At 43.5% G+C, this 20,102-nt stretch overlaps 1 long non-coding RNA gene across 2 annotated transcripts; it reads right to left on the bottom strand.

Moving 5' to 3' along the window:
* Positions 1-535: 535 nt before the first annotated feature.
* Positions 536-19,156, bottom strand: LOC115093120. Of its 2 annotated transcripts, none has more exons than XR_003857174.1 (3): positions 19,139-19,156; positions 3,177-3,365; positions 536-2,849 (listed from the first exon to the last, which is right to left on the bottom strand). It is a non-coding gene; the product is annotated as an uncharacterized LOC115093120 (long non-coding RNA). The 2 variants fall into 2 exon arrangements; XR_003857173.1 differs by lacking the exon at positions 19,139-19,156 and adding an exon at positions 14,150-14,204.
* Positions 19,157-20,102: the final 946 nt, after the last annotated feature.

Raw genomic sequence — 20,102 nt, forward strand, 5'->3', positions numbered from 1 at the left:
CTTCCAATGCCAGGACTGGAGATTCACAAAAGAAAAGATCCAATAACGTATTCCCAAAAATCTCGTAACTCAACCTGAGACAACCCTACCAGACAGGTTGTGGACTGGAAAAGGCACGTGCCGCTCCTGGTTCCCTATGTCTCTGGCTGTGAAGCCTGGTAAAAGAGACAAGGGGACCAAAAAAAAAACAAACAGGTCCTACTTCTTCAAATGCTAACCAAAAATGCCACGCTCTTCTCTCTCCCCGCCTGCTGTTGAGCAAACAGGAAATCCCCATTCCAGCGGTTTCCCTGGAAGTGCTGGTGTGACGTGGTGCACTCCTCTCCTAACTCCTGACCCATGTCCTAGGCTAGGCGACATCTGGTGCTTACTTATCCCAAGGGGCTGCCACAAGATATTTGCCCAAAAGTCAGGCCCAAAAGTCAGGCCAAAAGTAATTCTGATGAATAAATCCCTATAGAACTGGAAATTATTATTATGTATTCAGATATCAATTAAGGGTATACATAAAAGCAAGTTCAGAGCTAAGGTAAAAGCCTGTCTGAAGATCTTTATTAAGAAGAAAAGCTCTTAGCTGCAATTCTTACACTTAGGTAACATTAATTAATCATGTAGTACAAATGTGCTTTCAAGAACAATAAATATAACTGTTGCAAGTATCTTTATTGAAAAGGATGAGAATTAAAGCCTTAAATGGCCGAAACTGCTGTCTCAAAAGTTGTTTTTTTTTTACTTAATGCATTTAATTCCATAATTGCAGAGTACTCAGTTTTTCTTCCCAAGCTCTCTCCCACTGTTCAGTTCTTTTGGATAACAATTACCTCAGAAAACAAGCATCCACTCTAACCTCATTTAAATATTTGTAAGTTCAGTTATGTGGATGAGTTACTAGTGAGAATTACGGGCCATTGGTTTTAAAGGACTACTAATTTATGGAGAGAAAAGGAAGGCATGAGGTTAAAAAGAAAAAAAAAAACACTGGAAAAATCACAGAAGGTATTCAACAAAAGAAAGAAAATTAGAGACTCTCTGAGAGAAGTTCTGGAGAGGAGAAAGAAAGTGAGTTGGATATTTCCATGTAAACCTACCTGATACTTGCAACTCAATAACTATTTTTGGCATTTGGCATTATGTGACACCATTTTTCCTGTATTATCTAATTTTCAAGGCATACAACTCTGTCAATGCAGGTTGATTTCTTCAGTCTTCGCAAATTGATTCCTAGCAGAAAACAATAATGTGCAGCCACCAGAATGCTCTTTTTCTTTTTCATTTACTCATGCTATTTATGATTTCCAAAGTACTATTTGACATATAGTATGCAGCATTGTATAGACACACGTACAAGGCTGTCATGGAACAGAGACTATCTAGCCCAGACAAATAAGAGTCTACGGCAAGTGTATTTATTGTAGATAATTGGTTAAGATTTAAAAGCAGACTCAAAAAGGTGAGATTTTCGACAGGATTGGAATACCCTCAAAGAGAGGGAATGGCACACCAACTCGGGAAATCAATTCCAGTCATATGCGAAGCACGGTGGAAATCATGGAATCAGGAGTTGACGATGGAGTACAGAAAAGAGCAACTTGGCCAATGAAAGGAGTTCATGAGAAAGGGCGGAAGGAAGGAAAAGAGAGGATAGAGAATGAGGAACTACAGTGCACGGTGAGTAATAGAAATGTAAACTGTTTGCGGAAGCAATTGGGGAGCAAATATAACTACTTGAGGTTGCATGGTAACAGCAACATTGAAGGGTAGTAAGTCATCGTGCAGCCAAATTTTGAATGGGCTTCAGTGAGTGAAGACGGTTCAGCAGGATGCCTGTGAAAAGCAAGTGGTAGCATGAGTGGGAGGCGATGAGTGTGTAGATGAGTATTTTGGTTGCATGCTCACAAAAGAAGGGATGGATTTAGTGATGCTAGAGGAAGAAATGACATGCTTTAGCAGTGTTTTGGATATGTGTAGAGAAAGAGTGAGAGAGAGAGACATCAAAGAAGCAATCAATATCATAGGCGGAGGGAACCAAGAGGATGAGAAGGCCACCCACAGAGACAGATAAATAGGGAAGAGGGGAAGCAGATTTGGGGAGCAGAAAACAAGAAATTTCACCCTGACCATGTTAAGGTGGCAGCAGGAATTCCAGTGCAACTATCTGTGGCTAACAGCAGGATTAATTTCCCTTCCCAGTACTGCTTTTTTGACAAACCAATAGATGTCACTGTAAGAGCTTAGTTAACCTAACCTCTAACTTGGAACCACATGTACTAATTAAAATTCAGCTCTATTTATAGTTCAGCATCCAAAGAGAAGTCTAAACTGGGATATTCTGCTTCGGTGTAACTGAGTCAATAAAGTGAGCCTCTCAGTAAAGTGCAGGGAGCAGAACAGTCTCTGCATCAGGCCAAACCTTGCTTCTCATTTGTAAGGAAGACATCTGTTTTGATTAGTTCACTCACACAACACATACCGATTTATTCTTTGTTACATTCTATTTTTTTTTCTATTATAAATTTAAAATATTGTACTTTTTTTTTAAATAAACTTATATGCTGTTCCCTTTGACCTAGCTATAGTAGGTCAACATGGCCTAGTGTCTACTCTCGAATAATGCCTGAGAACTCCGGATTTCACCCAGAAACTCCAGAATTTTCTTGAGATTGCTGGACTCCATTGGAGATATCTGGGTGCCCCTGCCGTGTCAGGTTGGGAGGAAGTGGCTGCAGCTGAATTGGCTGGTGATGTGAACGGATGAGGAGGCAACAGAGGTGACTGCATCAGCCTGGGGCAGCAGTTTCCAAGGTGTGTTGGCATGCTGCCTGGTGAGGGGGAGAGTGATACAGATTTGTCTGGGGAGGAAGAACAGAGAGTTTGTGGCTTATTTATTTATTTATTTATTTAAAAACTTTTCTATACCCTTGCTAAGTTAAGTACCGTCGCAACGGTTTACATGTAGGCACATATTTAATGTAGGTAAAAGTGTACTATAGTACATTCTAACAGGTGCCGTCAAAGGTTCGGTTACAATATATCATTAGACATAGACATTTAGCGAAGTAGTTCATGACCAGTTGTACCAAGGTACTTACACGGGTAGTTTTATCACACATAGTATTATAGTTATGTTTGTTGTGGTGTAGAGTTCATAGACTAATATATTGTAAAGTTCTACGTACTGTGTGTCTGTGCCTTTCTGTCTGGTTGGGCAAATGAAGTTCACATGCACCTCTTCCCCATCCATATCAATCTCTGGGTGACAAGAACTGTTAAGTTCCCAGGTAGGCTAAACATTACGTAGATAGCAGACATTGCTCACATGAGAAAATATGGCATTGGCAATAAAGAAATCGTAGTTTACAGTCAGCCTACCAATACAGAAAACAGTATACATTAACATTTGCATAGCAATCATCTGTTATACATGCATTTAGGGGTAAGAGTTAAAATCTTTTCCAATCAACATATGATTTATTTTCTGTTTCCAACAGGTAATCGAAAGAACTCGTCACACTTATTGCAGTCAGTAATTAAAGAAAATTATGGTGATTAATAAACATTCAGCAACTGTGCAAACACCAGATAGGAGGTAGCTAGTTAGAGGATCAGAGAAGTGAAAGGGGCGGGAGGAGAAAGGAGTTGAGGAAGAGGAGGAAGATGGCAGGGAGGAGAGAAGCAGGGATGCACAGAAGTAGGAGGGGAGGAGTTAGTAATAGAATGGGGAAGAAGAAATAGGAAGCCTGTAAAATGAAGGGCGTAGGATGGTTTGTGCACGGTCTTTGACAGAAATCCTGTACAGAATCTTTATTTAGATTTGGCTAATCTACATGCAAACCGGCTGATGGGGGTAAGCACGGCCAAGTGCATACACACGCAGGCTGCCCTGGGCCCCTCCCCCCGTTTCTTTGGCTCATGGTGGCAGAGCGGGTTTTCTGGTGAAGTTGCTGGGTGGCATGTTCTGTGGGTCCTGCTGCCTTTCCCAGGCGTTTATATGAGGAGGGCCCCCCTCTAGCACAGCCCCTACAATCCCATCTATCAAAGATGTCTATTCAAAGGCAAATCTATAAACTGTGCTATTCTAGATAGGCTGGAGGCTATGTATGTGATGGAATTTGATATGTCTAAAAGACCAGACAATTTTTATAATACAAAAAAAAAAAGTATTGAAACATTTTGCTGTTTGGTAAATGATGTTCAGTGCAGGAAATGACTCTCATTCAAGAAACATAAGAACATAAGAAGTTGCCATACTGGGTCAGACCGAGGGTCCATCAAGCCCAGCTTCCTGTTTCCAAGTCACAAGTACCTGGTAAGCACCCAAACATTAAATAGATCCCATGCTACTACTGATGCCAGTAATTGCAGTGGCTGTTCCCTAAGTCAACTTGAAAAAAATGACTGTGTACAATACATTAATTATAGAAACATATGCCAACACCTTTCCCTTCTCTTACACAGGTTCACCTTTTTCAATTAAAAAAACCCCCATGTTTCTTCACAGGTGTATTTCTCTCATTATATCCTTCACTTTTTTTTCTGTTTAAGTCTGTGTTAGCTCTGTGGCCAGTCACCTCTTGTATTTTTTTTTTTCTTACAGGTTCAAACGCGCTCACCAATAAATCCCACAACCTAAATACAACATTTGATATGATTCTTTATTATACTTTCTGTATTGTAGGTTTTCCCAGAAGCAAGCATTAACTTCAGAAAAGTATCTGAAACTCACAACTGCTTTTCATACAAACTGCCTTATTCTTTCCTGAAACTTCTTTCACTTTGCATTCGGAGGGTCCTCTGATTCCCCCCCCCCCCCCCGTCAGACAAGGCAAGATTGGTTCAATCTGCTTCTGAAACTCATCTAGAGGTTTATAATTGAAACAATATTTCCTTATTTATTTATTTATTTATTTATTTATTTATTTATTTATTTATTTATTTAAAAGTTTATATACCGACATTCATCAATGATATCACATCGGTTCACAGCGTAACATGAAACTAGTGCCTGTGGCGGCGCTTTACATCGAACATGTTTAACAGAATACAATTGAAACATATTGAAGCATTATAACTAGAGAGTAAAGGAAAGGTAGGGGAAATAAAGATTTAAACTAAATTAAAATAACATATTTACAAGAGGGTAAAAGAGGAAAAAAAGAGGGGGGGAAAAGTGACAGAAGAAAAAAGTTAGGTTAATAAATTATTGTAGGCAAAGTTTGCAGGTATATACAATATGTACAATTATAGGGAATCTTACACAAAACGGCTCACTGCCTCAAAATTTATCAACTAACAAAAAACAATTATATTTGAGGATTAATGCTTAAAGGCATGTGTTGTGATTTGTAACGCTTTAACAAACTATACCGGGGGAGGTATCAGATAGAAGTGCTCACAGTCTCACAGGCTCTTGCCCTATACAGGGCTACAACCCTTCTCATGTATCGGCACTGTTAAATCACGTCATCTACCATTGCCCCTTGGTAAGCCTGTTTTATTTGTGTTCTTTATAATAAATCACCAAAAACTTTTCTTAAAAATTTTTTCTTTTTTACCCGTGAAAACTAATCACCATTATATTGTTATGTGATCTCTCTATTCAATAAAATTATTTAGTACTGTAACTTAATACAATTACTTATCTTCGCTTATTGTGTGCTCATTTGTTTGTTATCGGCTGGCTTCCTGCCCGACATTGTCAATGTTTCGGCGCAACGAGTGCGCCTGCTTCAGGGGCTTACTGCTCAATATTCTACAAAAAACACATTTTTGTTATTATCTTCTTATAAATACATTTCTTAATGACTAAACACTCAATGGTACTCACTATTCACGTTAGCACTTTTTCACCCGCTCTCTCACAGCATTCAAATATGGCGCCTAAACACCTTCTCTATCTCAATGCCGGAAATACCTATGCTCTTTATTTCCTGTCAAGCATTGTTACAACACCTATCAGCTGATTTGTCTAGAACACTGACCAATCGACCTCCTTATTAAGCCCGTCTGGGGCTACTGTTTGTAATTTAAAAATCCACTTTTGCTCATGTTGTAATAAACGTAAGTTTAAATTGCCTCCTCTTTCGTCCTGCTCCATCACCTCTAACACCGTACTTTTTAAATTCCAAAAATCATGTGATTTATCTACACAGTGTTGCACCAGCGGGGCCTCTAATCTATTACGTTTCAATGCACTCTTATGCTCTATTAGGCGAGTTTTCAACTGTCTTGTGATTTGCCAATGTAAAAAAGACCACAAGGGCACCATATAGTATATACTACAAAACTAGAATTACAAGTTGACTTTTTTATAGGCTTAAACCTTTGAAGTTTATCTGAGGGGATATTGATGTTAGAATGAGCTAATGGGCACATCACGCACGACCCACATGCAGAATGTCCTTCTCGATTTACTTCATACTGTAGGGAACTCTGAAAATGTGATCTCACTACTTGGTCTTTTATATTTGTTCCTCTTTGAAAAGCTATTAATGGTTGAGATCCAAAAACTGAGTGTACTTGGAGGACATTCCAGTGGCGTCTAATGCTGCATGCTACCTCATTCGCCCCCTGAGAATACGGCAAAACACATGTTAAACTTGATGAAATTTCTCTCTGTTGTGGTTGTAGTAGATTTTCTCTGCAATTCCAACGTGCTCTCTTGCAAGCTTGTCTTACAATTTTTAGCGGGTAACCCCGGTCTAAAAATCTCTGGCTCATTTCTTGTGATCTAACTTTATATTCTCCTATTGTTGAGCACAATTTTCTGAGCCTTAGAAATTGGCCAAACGGGATACTATTTTTTAAAGGAAACGGATGACAACTTGAATATTCCAACAATGTATTGCGATCAGTTGGCTTTTGATAAATCGTGAAAAAGAACTTATGTTCTTTAATTGAGATGTTTATATCCAGAAAAGAGACCGAATTCTGATGAAAAATATAAGTAAATTGTAAAGCTTGTTCACGAGCATTTAACCATTGAATAAACTCTTTAAATAGAGCTTCAGTGCCTCTCCACACTATGAAGATATCATCGATAAATCGACGCCATACCAAAATATTCTGTTGATATGGAGAAATTGATAGCCACTGTGATTCAAAGTGTCCTACATAAAGACTCGCGACACTAGGGGCCATTGTGGCTCCCATCGCGGTACCTCCCACCTGTTGATAGTACACTTTATCAAAAACAAAAAAATTTTTTTTCAAAGCCAATGCTGCTAGTTCAACTATGAAAGTAACTGGTGGATGAATCTTTAAAGTTTCATAGTTGAACTAGCAGCATTGGCTTTGAAAAAATTTTTTTTTGTTTTTGATAAAGTGTACTATCAACAGGTGGGAGGTACCGCGATGGGAGCCACAATGGCCCCTAGTGTCGCGAGTCTTTATGTAGGACACTTTGAATCACAGTGGCTATCAATTTCTCCATATCAACAGAATATTTTGGTATGGCGTCGATTTATCGATGATATCTTCATAGTGTGGAGACGCACTGAAGCTCTATTTAAAGAGTTTATTCAATGGTTAAATGCTCGTGAACAAGCTTACAATTTACTTATATTTTTCATCAGAATTCGGTCTCTTTTCTGGATATAAACATCTCAATTAAAGAACATAAGTTCTTTTTCACGATTTATCAAAAGCCAACTGATCGCAATACATTGTTGGAATATTCAAGTTGTCATCCGTTTCCTTTAAAAAATAGTATCCCGTTTGGCCAATTTCTAAGGCTCAGAAAATTGTGCTCAACAATAGGAGAATATAAAGTTAGATCACAAGAAATGAGCCAGAGATTTTTAGACCGGGGTTACCCGCTAAAAATTGTAAGACAAGCTTGCAAGAGAGCACGTTGGAATTGCAGAGAAAATCTACTACAACCACAACAGAGAGAAATTTCATCAAGTTTAACATGTGTTTTGCCGTATTCTCAGGGGGCGAATGAGGTAGCATGCAGCATTAGACGCCACTGGAATGTCCTCCAAGTACACTCAGTTTTTGGATCTCGACCATTAATAGCTTTTCAAAGAGGAACAAATATAAAAGACCAAGTAGTGAGATCACATTTTCAGAGTTCCCTACAGTATGAAGTAAATCGAGAAGGACATTCTGCATGTGGGTCGTGCGTGATGTGCCCATTAGCTCATTCTAACATCAATATCCCCTCAGATAAACTTCAAAGGTTTAAGCCTATAAAAAAGTCTTGTAATTCTAGTTTTGTAGTATATACTATATGGTGCCCTTGTGGTCTTTTTTACATTGGCAAAACCACAAGACAGTTGAAAACTCGCCTAATAGAGCATAAGAGTGCATTGAAACGTAATAGATTAGAGGCCCCGCTGGTGCAACACTGTGTAGATAAATCACATGATTTTTGGAATTTAAAAAGTACGGTGTTAGAGGTGATGGAGCAGGACGAAAGAGGAGGCAATTTAAACTTACGTTTATTACAACATGAGCAAAAGTGGATTTTTAAATTACAAACAGTAGCCCCAGACGGGCTTAATAAGGAGGTCGATTGGTCAGTGTTCTAGACAAATCAGCTGATAGGTGTTGTAACAATGCTTGACAGGAAATAAAGAGCATAGGTATTTCCGGCATTGAGATAGAGAAGGTGTTTAGGCGCCATATTTGAATGCTGTGAGAGAGCGGGTGAAAAAGTGCTAACGTGAATAGTGAGTACCATTGAGTGTTTAGTCATTAAGAAATGTATTTATAAGAAGATAATAACAAAAATGTGTTTTTTGTAGAATATTGAGCAGTAAGCCCCTGAAGCAGGCGCACTCGTTGCGCCGAAACATTGACAATGTCGGGCAGGAAGCCAGCCGATAACAAACAAATGAGCACACAATAAGCGAAGATAAGTAATTGTATTAAGTTACAGTACTAAATAATTTTATTGAATAGAGAGATCACATAACAATATAATGGTGATTAGTTTTCACGGGTAAAAAAGAAAAATTTTTTAAGAAAAGTTTTTGGTGATTTATTATAAAGAACACAAATAAAACAGGCTTACCAAGGGGCAATGGTAGATGACGTGATTTAACAGTGCCGATACATGAGAAGGGTTGTAGCCCTGTATAGGGCAAGAGCCTGTGAGACTGTGAGCACTTCTATCTGATACCTCCCCCGGTATAGTTTGTTAAAGCGTAACAAATCACAACACATGCCTTTAAGCATTAATCCTCAAATATAATTGTTTTTTGTCAATTATAGGGAATAACATAATTTAACAATTGTGCAGGGAGGGGGAGAAGGGTGGGGAGGAGAGATAGGAAGGGTGGTAGGGTAACACAGAAGGGAGGGAGGGGAGGTTGGGTGTATGCTTTAGTGAAAAGCCAGGTCGAGAGGGGAGACTGCCCAGAATAATTATGTGCCCGTGTGTTATGTAAATGTCCGTGCAAAGCATGGGCTGAGGGCTATTGTCCACCGGGGACATTTAGCAGATGGTCTGCCAGTCCTCCGGGTCTTGGTCCTAATGAGGTGAACTGGTCCCACGGTGCTGACTTTCTCAGCTACTCCTGAGCACATTGCTCAGTCACATCTGGGCTCCCTGTGTTTAAAAAGGAAACGCTTTCCCTTGCCCAGTTTAACCTTCCCCAGTCTGCTCTTGTGGGTTGCTCACCGGTTAGGATACCTTATATGTGACTGAGAGCTTTTCTAGGAGGGAATAAAATCGGATGTCCCTAGGCCTGCTGGAGCAGGCCTCACCATTAAGCACGGCTGCTCTCTTTCAATCACTGGTACATAAAACTTTTCCCTAACACTGAAATTCGCACACAGACTCCAGTCTTTTAGGTAGGTCTGATTCCTCCACCCAGTAGCCAAATCCTTTTATCTCAGGTATCAATTACACATAGGAGTCTCACCCAAAGGGTTTCTCACATACTGCACGGTTCTCCTGCTTTACAGGAGCAATGCTTTCCAAAGCACTTATTTAAACATTTTGCATCTACTGCTTTGTGCCTTCCAGGCCTCCTCTAGGCTCCTCTGTTTCGGGAAATTTACTTCTCTCAAATACTCTCTCTTCCCGGGATCTCCCTCCAAAAACAAGTCCTACTTATTTTTGTACTGCCCTTTTACAGCATGTTTGCTCTGCTTTCTCCTCACACATCTCTTTTTTTTTTTTTTTGTAGATCTGATTCAGGGCACACATTCCCAGAAAACGGACGCCTTTCTCACACAGTCGCAGCACTTCTCGATCTACTTTCCTCTACATTCACTAGGCTCTTTTCTCTCAGCGAGTTTCAGAAACTTAACTTTCACCCCCTTCCTACAAGACGCTGGTGCCGCTGTCTCCAGATCACTGCCCCTCTCCTCTGCATCCATCAGTAGCCTGTGCTTCTAGCTGATATCACTCTCTCAGGCATGGGTACCTTTGTGTGCCTTTGTGTACACTCCCAAAAAGAAAACTCCACCCTGTTGTGTTTCTTCAGCATCCTGTGCCTGCTGCATGGTAAGACACAATTGCAGTTTCTCCCTGGCATTCGTTTTATTGTGAGGCCAGTTACCTGCTCCTAAACCCCTGTAACTATTGCTGCTGAATCATAGCTAGGGGCCTATTACAACTTTCATCATTCTCTTAAACAGACGGGATTACAGCCACACTGTAACATGTCGCCGCCATGGCGTGCAGCACTGCGGTCAGTCCTATACCTCATGGTCCTGGGCCCAGTGCTGTGTCCTGCGACCTGCTGGGGCTTCCCAGCATGGCCATACCTGGGAACTCTCTGGCTTTGTCCCAGAGACTCTGGAATTCTAAAAGAATTACCGGGTCTCCGGGCCAATACCAGAAATCTCCGGGTGCTGCAGCAAATCCGATCTGCTCGGACCCGGAAAGAAGAAAGGAACGTCATTGGTCTTGCGCGGCTGAAAAAGGAGGAACTCGACAGTGATTTCTATACCATCTCCGGACCTTTTGAACTTTTAACTTCGCTTCCTCGTGACACCACCTGCTCCTGCGCAGCCTGTTTCCTGTCTCCAGCCACTTGCCCGCCCCATCCTTTTTGCCTTGGCCAATTGACATTGTGATTTCCTGCCCGTGCATCAAACGATGAGTAAGAAACAGGCAGCGTCCACTTCCGTAGCACAGGAGGAGAAGGAAGAGGCTGCTGCTGCTCCAGGAGCCCATGTTAGAGTCTGCTGTTGCTAGTGTGTTTTGAAAGGGGGGGGGGGGGGGGAGAGAGAGAATGAATGAGCATGTCTGTGAGAGTGAGTGAGTGTGTATTGGTGTAGGAAGAAGAGATCTTAGAGTGTATGGAGGTGAGTAGGAGAGAGCTGAGAGCAAGATGTGAAAGTGAGTGGGCATGTGTGTATGGAATAGGGAGAGATGTGAGTGAGTTTGTGTGTGTGTGTTGGGGGGAGAATGGAAGAAGTAAAGATGTAAATGGACATGTGAGAATGTGAGAGAATGAGCAGTGAAAGTAAGTGTGAACATGTAAGAGTGTTTATGAGAGGAAATTTGTGAGCATCTGGTCCCACTGTGCAGTTGCCCTCCTCTCGTTTCCTCCCCCTCCCCCCACTAATCCATGATAATCTCAGGGTGACTGGAAGTCAAAAGTTCCCAGGTATGAGCATGGCTCCAGCCATCCTGCTCCTGTGCTGCATCCTGCTACTCTGAGCAAGGGCCCATGGCAACTCACAGGCTTTATAGGGTCAGCTCTTAGGATTTCTTGAGGCGCTGACTGATGACATCAGCACTGCTCTAACATAAAAGGAAGCTCAGTCCCCTGGGCAGGTGCCTGAGCATCTCTGTGCCTGGCTATTCTTGATACTGACTTCTGAGTGAGGCCCAGCCTGGTTCCTGCTGGCTGTCTTGAATCTTGCATGTTTCCTGCTCTGAATGGACTCTGCCTGCCTTGACCTAGTCTGCCTGACAATGTCTCTGCCTCTTGATTCTGTACCGTGTCTTGGCCCTGTCAGTCAGTAGCCCCAGGGTCCACTCTTCCAAACTCATGGCAGTTTGTTCAGGCCATGGACCCAGCTGATGTTTTTCTGCCGGAGTCTCTGCAGAACCTCTCGCAGACAATCCAACAACGAAACGAAATCAAGATCACATTACTGGAGCCCTGCAAGACCTTTCTTTGTGGCTACATAAACTGCAGTCATCCCTAGCAATGACCATGCCACCACCAATATCACTACAACCCTGCCTTATCTTGTCTCTGATTACTCCTTCACTTCGCCTGCTTCTGCCACCTTGGTATGATGGTAATCATCACAAGTCCTGCAGAGGCTTCATTAATCACTGCCTGATTCACTTCGAGCTCCAGCTGGCCAACTTTGCATCTGAATGAGTGAAAGTGGCCTTTGCAATATCTCTGGTCAGGCTCTGGCATGAGTTTCTTCCTTATGGGAGAGAGATGATACCAGTCTCTGTAATCTCCAGGTATTCCTGACCCGATACAGGAAGCATTTTGATAAGCCTACTCGAGCATCTTCAGCCTCAGAAATACTCCACCTGAGAAGGAGCTCCATGACCTTTGGGCAGTACTCTGTACAATTCTGTACCCTGGCCTCTGAACTCTCTTGGAATGAAGAGGCACATATAGCAATATTCTGGTGGGATCTATCAGACAGGGTCAAAGATGAACTGGCTGGCCGTAACACCCCCACCAAACTGGATGAACCTGTATTCTTGTGTGAAAATTGACATTCAATTTGGGAGATTTCCAGACATGGTGCCTGCTTGGCACCCAGCTTTCAAAGATCTATGCTGTCCCCTGTCCGCCCCCTTTCACAATCCGCATCCAAGAAGGAACCTATGCAACTAAGGCGATCCAAGTTATCAGAAGAGGAGAAATGCCAGCGAAGATTGCATAACTTCTGTTTATACTTCACAAACAAGAGTCATTACATCTCCTCCTATGCAGAGAAATTGTGAAACTCCTATGTCTAGGATTGACGGAAAATTTAATCCTAGGTGATACTCACCTTCCCCCCCCCCCCCCCCCCCTTACGTCAAATTGTAATGATTGTTCAATTGGTCTTTGGAAGTAAGAAATTCTTCTCAGAATCCTATCGGGACTCTAGTGCCATTGGCAACTTCATTGATGAAACCCGATGGAAAAGTTTCATATACCCCAGTACCATTGAAAAATCTTGTCTGCATTTCTTCACTTTACAGAGAAATATTGCCAGGAACCATTCATTATATGACAGGGCCCATGACATTATGAGTGGACTCCTGCATAAAGAAAGCATCTCCTTTTTTGTGCTGCGGAAGGCGGTCAACCCCATTCTGCTTGGTCTACCCTGGTTATAGTGACACTGTCTCATCATGAACTGGCAAAATAGTGATATGCTCTCCAGGAGTTCCCATTCTTTTCAGAATTGTCTGCCTCCTGTATATCTTTCTATGCAGTTCTTCCAAGTTTGCCTATGCCTCACGCATTATTTGCAGACGTCTTTAGCAAAAAAACGGGCAGAGACTCTCTCACCCCATCATCCATATCATTGCACAATAGACTTAATACCTGGCAAAATACTGCTTTGGAGTAAAGTGTACCCAATCTCCATCCCTGAGCCTGAAGCAATGTCTGAATGCATCCGGGAGATTTTTGAGAGAGGTTTTATTGGGTCATCCACTTCTCTTGCTCGAGCAGGATTCTTCTTTGTTGGCAAGAAAGATGGTTCTTTGCGCCCATGGATCAATTACTGGGGTTTGAATAGCATCACCATAAAAAATGAAAATGCCTTGCCCTTGATATATGAATTGTTTGACCAGCTTCAAGTTCCGCCGGCCCTGCCTTCATCATCTTCACTGACCATAGGAATTTAGTATACCTCCAAACTGCCGAAAGTCTTAACTCGCACCAAGCCAGATAGTTCTTGTTCTTTGCCAGGTTTAACTTCTGTTTTTAGTGTGGGAGCAGTAAATTTTGTCAGTGTAGGCTTTGCTTATCCTAATTGACCACTACACTACTTGTTTTTCTTGCCATAGTGGTGACTTGGGATTGAATAAAAGAAACTGTAGGTGATGAAGACTTCTGTCAAGGAAACCACAAAATAAAAGAATAGAAAAAGTATGGTTTGTTTTTTTTTAATTTTTAACTAAGTAACAAAGGTAAAGCAATTAACAAGCCAATGCAAAAACAACAAAAACAAAAATAGTGCAAAGGTCAGAGAAAAAAATCCAATCAGTTCTCACCAGAAACATGAGATGGCTAGTAGCTGCTGCCTTGTGATGGGTTTTCCAGCTGCATCTGAAAGCAGGACAAAATTCGACACTGCCTAAAGCGTTAGAGTGCGCGATACAATATAAATTTTCCCGATTTATCGTGAAAAATCGTTACTCCCTTTAGTGTCCACTAACGGGAGTTATTTGGGGGGAGGGAGGGAAAACCGGCACACCAAAACAACCCCTAAACCCACCCCGACCCTATAAAACTAATCCTTTATTTATTTATTTATTTTATTTATTTAAAAGTGTTTGTATACCGTCTTTACAAACAGTGTTTAATCAAAACGGTTTACATAACTAAATAAAAAACAAATGTAAATAAAGATTTAAATTTAAAAGAACATAAAGATTATCAAATTATAAAAGCTCAAAATTACAAAAATATATAATAAAACTAAAAATCTAAAACAATGAATAGTTTACATAAAAAATAAATCAATATATAATAATGTTGTGCCCTGTGTGATGGAGAAGTAGTTATGTTATTTAGTGTGTGATATATGGAAAGCAGATTGAAATAAATGTGTTTTTAGGGATTTTTTGAAGTGTTTGGAGTTGGATATGGATCTTAAAGAGTCTGGTAATGCGTTCCATAAGATTGGTCCAATGACAGAGAATGATCTTTTTCTGGTGATGTCAAGACGGGCCTGTCGTGGTGATGGGATGTCTAAGAGGTTTTTGTCCAGTGATCTTAGATGTCTGGTGGGTTTGTAAATCCGGAGAATGGAACATAAGGTAATTGAATTAGGAGTGTAGATGAGAGAGTGTATAATGGACAGGATCGAACCCCCCCAAAACTTTTTACGAGTACCTGGTGGTCCAGTGGGGGCGCGGGGACCGATCTCCCGCTCTCGGGCCATCGGCGCCATTTTGGCTGCCACTCAAAAATAGCGCCGATGGCCAGATAAAAAAAAAAACCCACCCGACCCTTTAAAAATGACCCCTTAGCTTCCCCCACCCTCCCGATCCCCCCAAAACATTTTAAAATTACCTGGTGGTCCAGTGGTGGTCCCGGGAGTGATCTCCCGTTCTCGGGCCGTCGGCTGCCACTCATAAAGATGGCGCTGATGGCCCTTTGCCCTTACCATGTGATAGGGTATCCGTGCCATTGGTCAGCCCCTGTCACATGGTAGGAGCACTGGATGGCCGGTGCCCATCTTTAAAGATTCAGTTCGGGACAGCCGAAAACAAATCGGCCCGAACTGCGGGAAACGAAATTTCCCGCGGCGGGCCGATAACGAAGGATGAACCGAAAGGTTCGGCTGAATCACATCTCTTTTAGGTATCACAGGAGAACTTTACAGCCTTGCACACACTCCTGGCCCCACCATTCCCAAAAATAATTTAAGAGTATGTATTTACAGTAACAGATTTTACATGAAAAATTATATTCAGTGTTCTAAGGTAAAAATATTGAGGCCAATATTCAGTTGGCCGTTTAATGGACAAGTTATCAGCTAAAGTTAGCCGGATAACTTGTCCCAGATATTCAGTGGGAGAAATGTCCCACTGAATATGACTGATTAAAGTTATCTGGCTAATCATAGCCAGATAACTTTAAACATAACTGGATATTCTTTTGAATATCGCTGGTTATGTATAAAGTCATCCGGCCTTGTGTGGCCATATAACTTTACACTTAACTAGATATAGTCAAAAGAATATAGCCGATTAAGTTACGTTCCGGTTAAAAAAAACGCAACAAAAACCAACTCCCATCGGGGCCTGTCCCCCGTCTCCCTCCCACCCAAATTGCAAAGGCCCTATGGGGCTGAACTTGCCCCCCCCCCCCCAACGGCCCATTTCGTGTTTAAAATAAAATTCTCGGGTCCCGGAGACCCTCCCTCCCCCACCCCCTACTCCCACGTTCCCTTCTATTTTTTTTTTCTACATATCTTATTTATTTTTATTTATTTAAAGTCGCTTATATACCGATGTTCGTTTGCACATCGCATCGGTTCACAGTAAACCATAACTCATGGGCAGAGCCCTTACATAAAACTGAGAATAAATATGTAACTATAGGGAGAAGCCCTTACAAGAAACAAGTGAGTTACAAAAAAACCAAGGGGGGGGGTCAGGGTAGAAAGGCATAAAACAATGGATAAGGGGATAGGGGAGGGGAGGGGTCATGGGTAGTATATCTTGCAGGCTCCAGATCCCTCCCGGCCCTTTCCCTTCTGTGCCCCCCCCCCCCCCCCCGCCCCATCACTGTATTTGTAGTTGGTCTCCCGGATCACGGTAGCCTCCTATCGTGATCCATGATCGGCGCTTCGGCCCTTGCTAGGGTACCATGATGGAGGCGCATGCAGGATGGGTTCTGCCGCCGCCCTGCGGGTCTCTCTTCAGACTGCAGCAGCCCCCTCTTCTTTTTTTTGGCCTGATGGGAGCGACCGGTGGACCGGAAAAAGTCCGATCCCCTGATAGGCCAATCTGCCTCTGTCTGCATAAGGATGACCTCATCTTCCTCTTCTGAGCCTGACGAGCTGGGTGAGCCCAACGAGGAATCATCAGGGCTGTTGGACCCTGATGTCTCCGCTCTGCTGCTGCTCCCTATATCCCATGCCTCCCAAGGTTTCATACACATTCATTAAAATAATTCTTCCCAAAATCATACAATTCACATATTCCATCTCCTTCCAAATACTGTCCCTAACCCAATCCTGTCCCTGTTCCTAAATCAACACGACTTGCATATACACCAGGTTCCCCATTCCCAGTATTGTCCCTTCCCGACAAGGTCCCTTTGTTTCACCCGTTAGTGCTTCTTCAGGGGATACGCCCGCAAAATCAACTCGTCGGAAGAGTTTATAATATTCGAACGTTCCGACTCCAATAAATCTTATACAAATGAATAGGTGCATCCAGCTCAGGGCTGGATGCATGCCGGCGGTGACAGGTGCCTCGGTCTGACAGTTCCGGGCTGGGGAGCACCCGCGGGGAGCAGTGGGTTAGGGACTAGGGATGTGCATTCGTTTTAAATGTATGTGCAATCTTCAATGGATAGGTCCCTTTTCGTTGCATTCTTGGGTCCGCAAAACGCATGGCGAAGCCCCACGAATGCAACATATCATTACCAAATTTTTTGTGCGTCTTAAGAAGTGAATATAAAAAAAACTATCTAAATCCCCACCCTCCTGACCCCCCCAAGACTTGCCAAAAGTCCCTGGTGGTGCAGCGGGGGTCCGGGAGCGATCTCCTGCACTCGGGCCGTCGGCTGCCAGTATTCAAAATGGCGCCGATAGCCTTTGACCTTACTGTGTCACAGGGGCTACCGGTGCCATTGGTCGGCCCCTGTCACAAGGTAGGAGCACAGCGCCTATCATGTGCTCCCGCTCCCGGACCCCCGCTGGACCACCAGGGACTTTTGGCAAGTCTAGGGGGGTTCAGGAGGGTGGACGGGTGTAGTTAATTAAATTTAAAGGGTTGGGATGGGGTTTTTTTTGTTTTTCCAACTTTAATGGAAAACGAATACCGAATGCAACTAATGGATGCAGCAGGTTTCCCCCTATGAAAACGGATGCAACGGATTTGGATCCCGGCGCAACGAATACCGAATAGCAACCTATCTTTTCCTTCTGCACATCCCTATTAGGGACAGTCAGATAGCAAGTAATATAGAAAACTGGGGTGCACCTCACATATTGTATGTGTCGATGTTTGGTCATAGAGCCTGCTGTTAATTTGAATGCTTTTGTATACATTTAATAAATATGCATTTGAAACATTTGAAAACAATTTGAATGGCGTTTTGATTATGTGATATACCTCGGTTACGCTGTACTGCTCTGGCCTGGCGCTTCCTTCTGTGGCGCCCTTCCTCCCCCCCCTTCCCTGATGTGTTTCCAGCGCCTCTCCTGCGCTGGGACCGGGATCTGCTGGAGGAGGAATGAGAGTAGACTCCCCACCCTGCTGGGTACCCCCTGCCACTACTTGCTCTTCGTGGGGTGTAACCCCCTTTGCCAGTGGCCACATCATGAATAAGGGACAGGATGGCTGCCCACCCCTGATCAGCCAGCCAAGGGTGGCTTGCTCAGTGATGTTAGGGCCCCTGTGGGTGGGGAAACAGGAGTTGCAGGCCCTGCATTTCCACTATTTTCATATGCAGCTGCGGGTGCGTGTGTGTGTGTGCTACAGCTGTGAACCCCCCCCCCCCTCCCTTGCCCCTTTCTCCCAATTGCTCCAACAAGCCACAGGGGATGCAAGGGGGACATGAGGTATAGGCTCCAAAGAACCAAGTAGGGGCAATACTAAATCACTGGTACAGCTCCCCCATGCATGGGTTGCACTAGGACCCAGGTGAATCTGGGTCTTAGGGGTAGAGCTGGCCTAGCTTCTGTTGTAAGGTGAGATGAGCTCTCCCTGTTGTCTGAGCTCCATAGTGCTGGGACACCCGAGGCAGCCACGTGTGTGAGAGAGAGAGCGTGTGTGTGTGTGTGTGTGTGTGTGTGTGTGTGTGGTAGTAAACTTCCAGCTCCGGCTGCAGAACTGGAAGCTGAAGATGAGCCTGAGCAAGCAGGAGCAGGAGTGAGAGATGCTACAGTGGCCTCCCTGAAGGCAGATTGTAGCGTAGGGGAGGTTCCAGGCTGGATGCCTGCCGGCAGTGACAGGTGCCTCCTTCTGACTGTTCGTACTGGGGAGTGCCCGCGGGGAGCCGTGGGATAAAAAGGGGTTGGGGGGGGGGGGGGGGGTCAGAGAGTCAGGGGGGTGTGGGCTTGGTGTTTGGATAAAGGGCGGTCAGATGTAGTTCTGAACAGCTCAGCAGAGGAGGGGGAGGTAGTGGGCCGGGGGGGGGGGGGGGGGGGACAACAACAAGAGAGTCCCCAAGGGAGGATGAATGGGGGGAATCCCTGAATAAGAGCGGGGAAAGAGAGAGGCAGGGACAGATGAGGGAGGGGACTGAACTGGCCGAGCTGCCACGGTGGGGAGAGCCCGGGGGAACCGCAAGTAGCTTACCTTGCTCCGTGGTCAGCAGGAAAGGGAAAAGAGAGCAAGTTACCTGCCTCGCCCCCCTTATATCCCCTTGCTGTCCAGCCTCCACCTGCAGACCCCACCCCAGATCTTTCCTCTCCCCTACCTCTCATCAGATGGGCAGCGGCACTTAGTTAACTTCACCAGCCCAGGCACGCAGGCCTGGGAGGGGCTTCCCCTACATCCACTAAGGGGAAAAATATAAACACAACAGGAACAGAATGTGATTTAACACACACAATACAAACTCCCAAGAGTTACTCTCCTCGCCATTCCTCACTCATACAACTAAAGCAGGAGCTAAAACAACAAAGAATACATGAAAGAATACAAAACTCCTTAGCCAGGGGGGATTATGCCCTTTTCTAAAGCAAATTGTACAAAAAGCTGGGCAAAGTGAAAAGAGAAGGCAGAGAAAAATGTAAAATGAGGCTGGAAACTTGAAAATGAACCTTCTCTCCCACCCAAAAGGATAAAAACATTGCAAAAGGAACGGCTACAAAATAGTAACATTGCAAAAGCAATCCAACGCCAGCCTGTTACTGAAGCAACAGCAGCCCCCGAGAGCTGTGCGTTTATTTTGGAAGGTTACCCAGATACTGTGATCTACCTACTGCTGGGATTACTCCAGTTTCAAATCAGAGCTTCCAAATTACCCACTTGCTGCCTTGCACAGTTTGCTTCAGCTTTGCCGGAGCAAAGATGTCACTTTAGGTCTGACAGGCATAACTTGAGAAAAAAAAAATCTGCAGATTTTTTTTTTTTTTTTGGTAAATCAAACTAAAAAAAAAAAAAAAAAAATCTTGTTCTGAATTGTTCCCCCTGCCAGTTCGATACGGAGTGGTCTGCTGGCAATGATGATAGGAGTATGGCAGAGGCACAGAGGTAGGGGGAAAAGGGAGATGGGAGGACAACAGGGCGGGGGCGAAGGAGCGAGGGGGAAGCAGCA

Source organism: Rhinatrema bivittatum, chromosome 5 (genome assembly GCF_901001135.1).
Source record: "Rhinatrema bivittatum chromosome 5, aRhiBiv1.1, whole genome shotgun sequence".
Lineage (NCBI taxonomy): Eukaryota > Metazoa > Chordata > Amphibia > Gymnophiona > Rhinatrematidae > Rhinatrema > Rhinatrema bivittatum.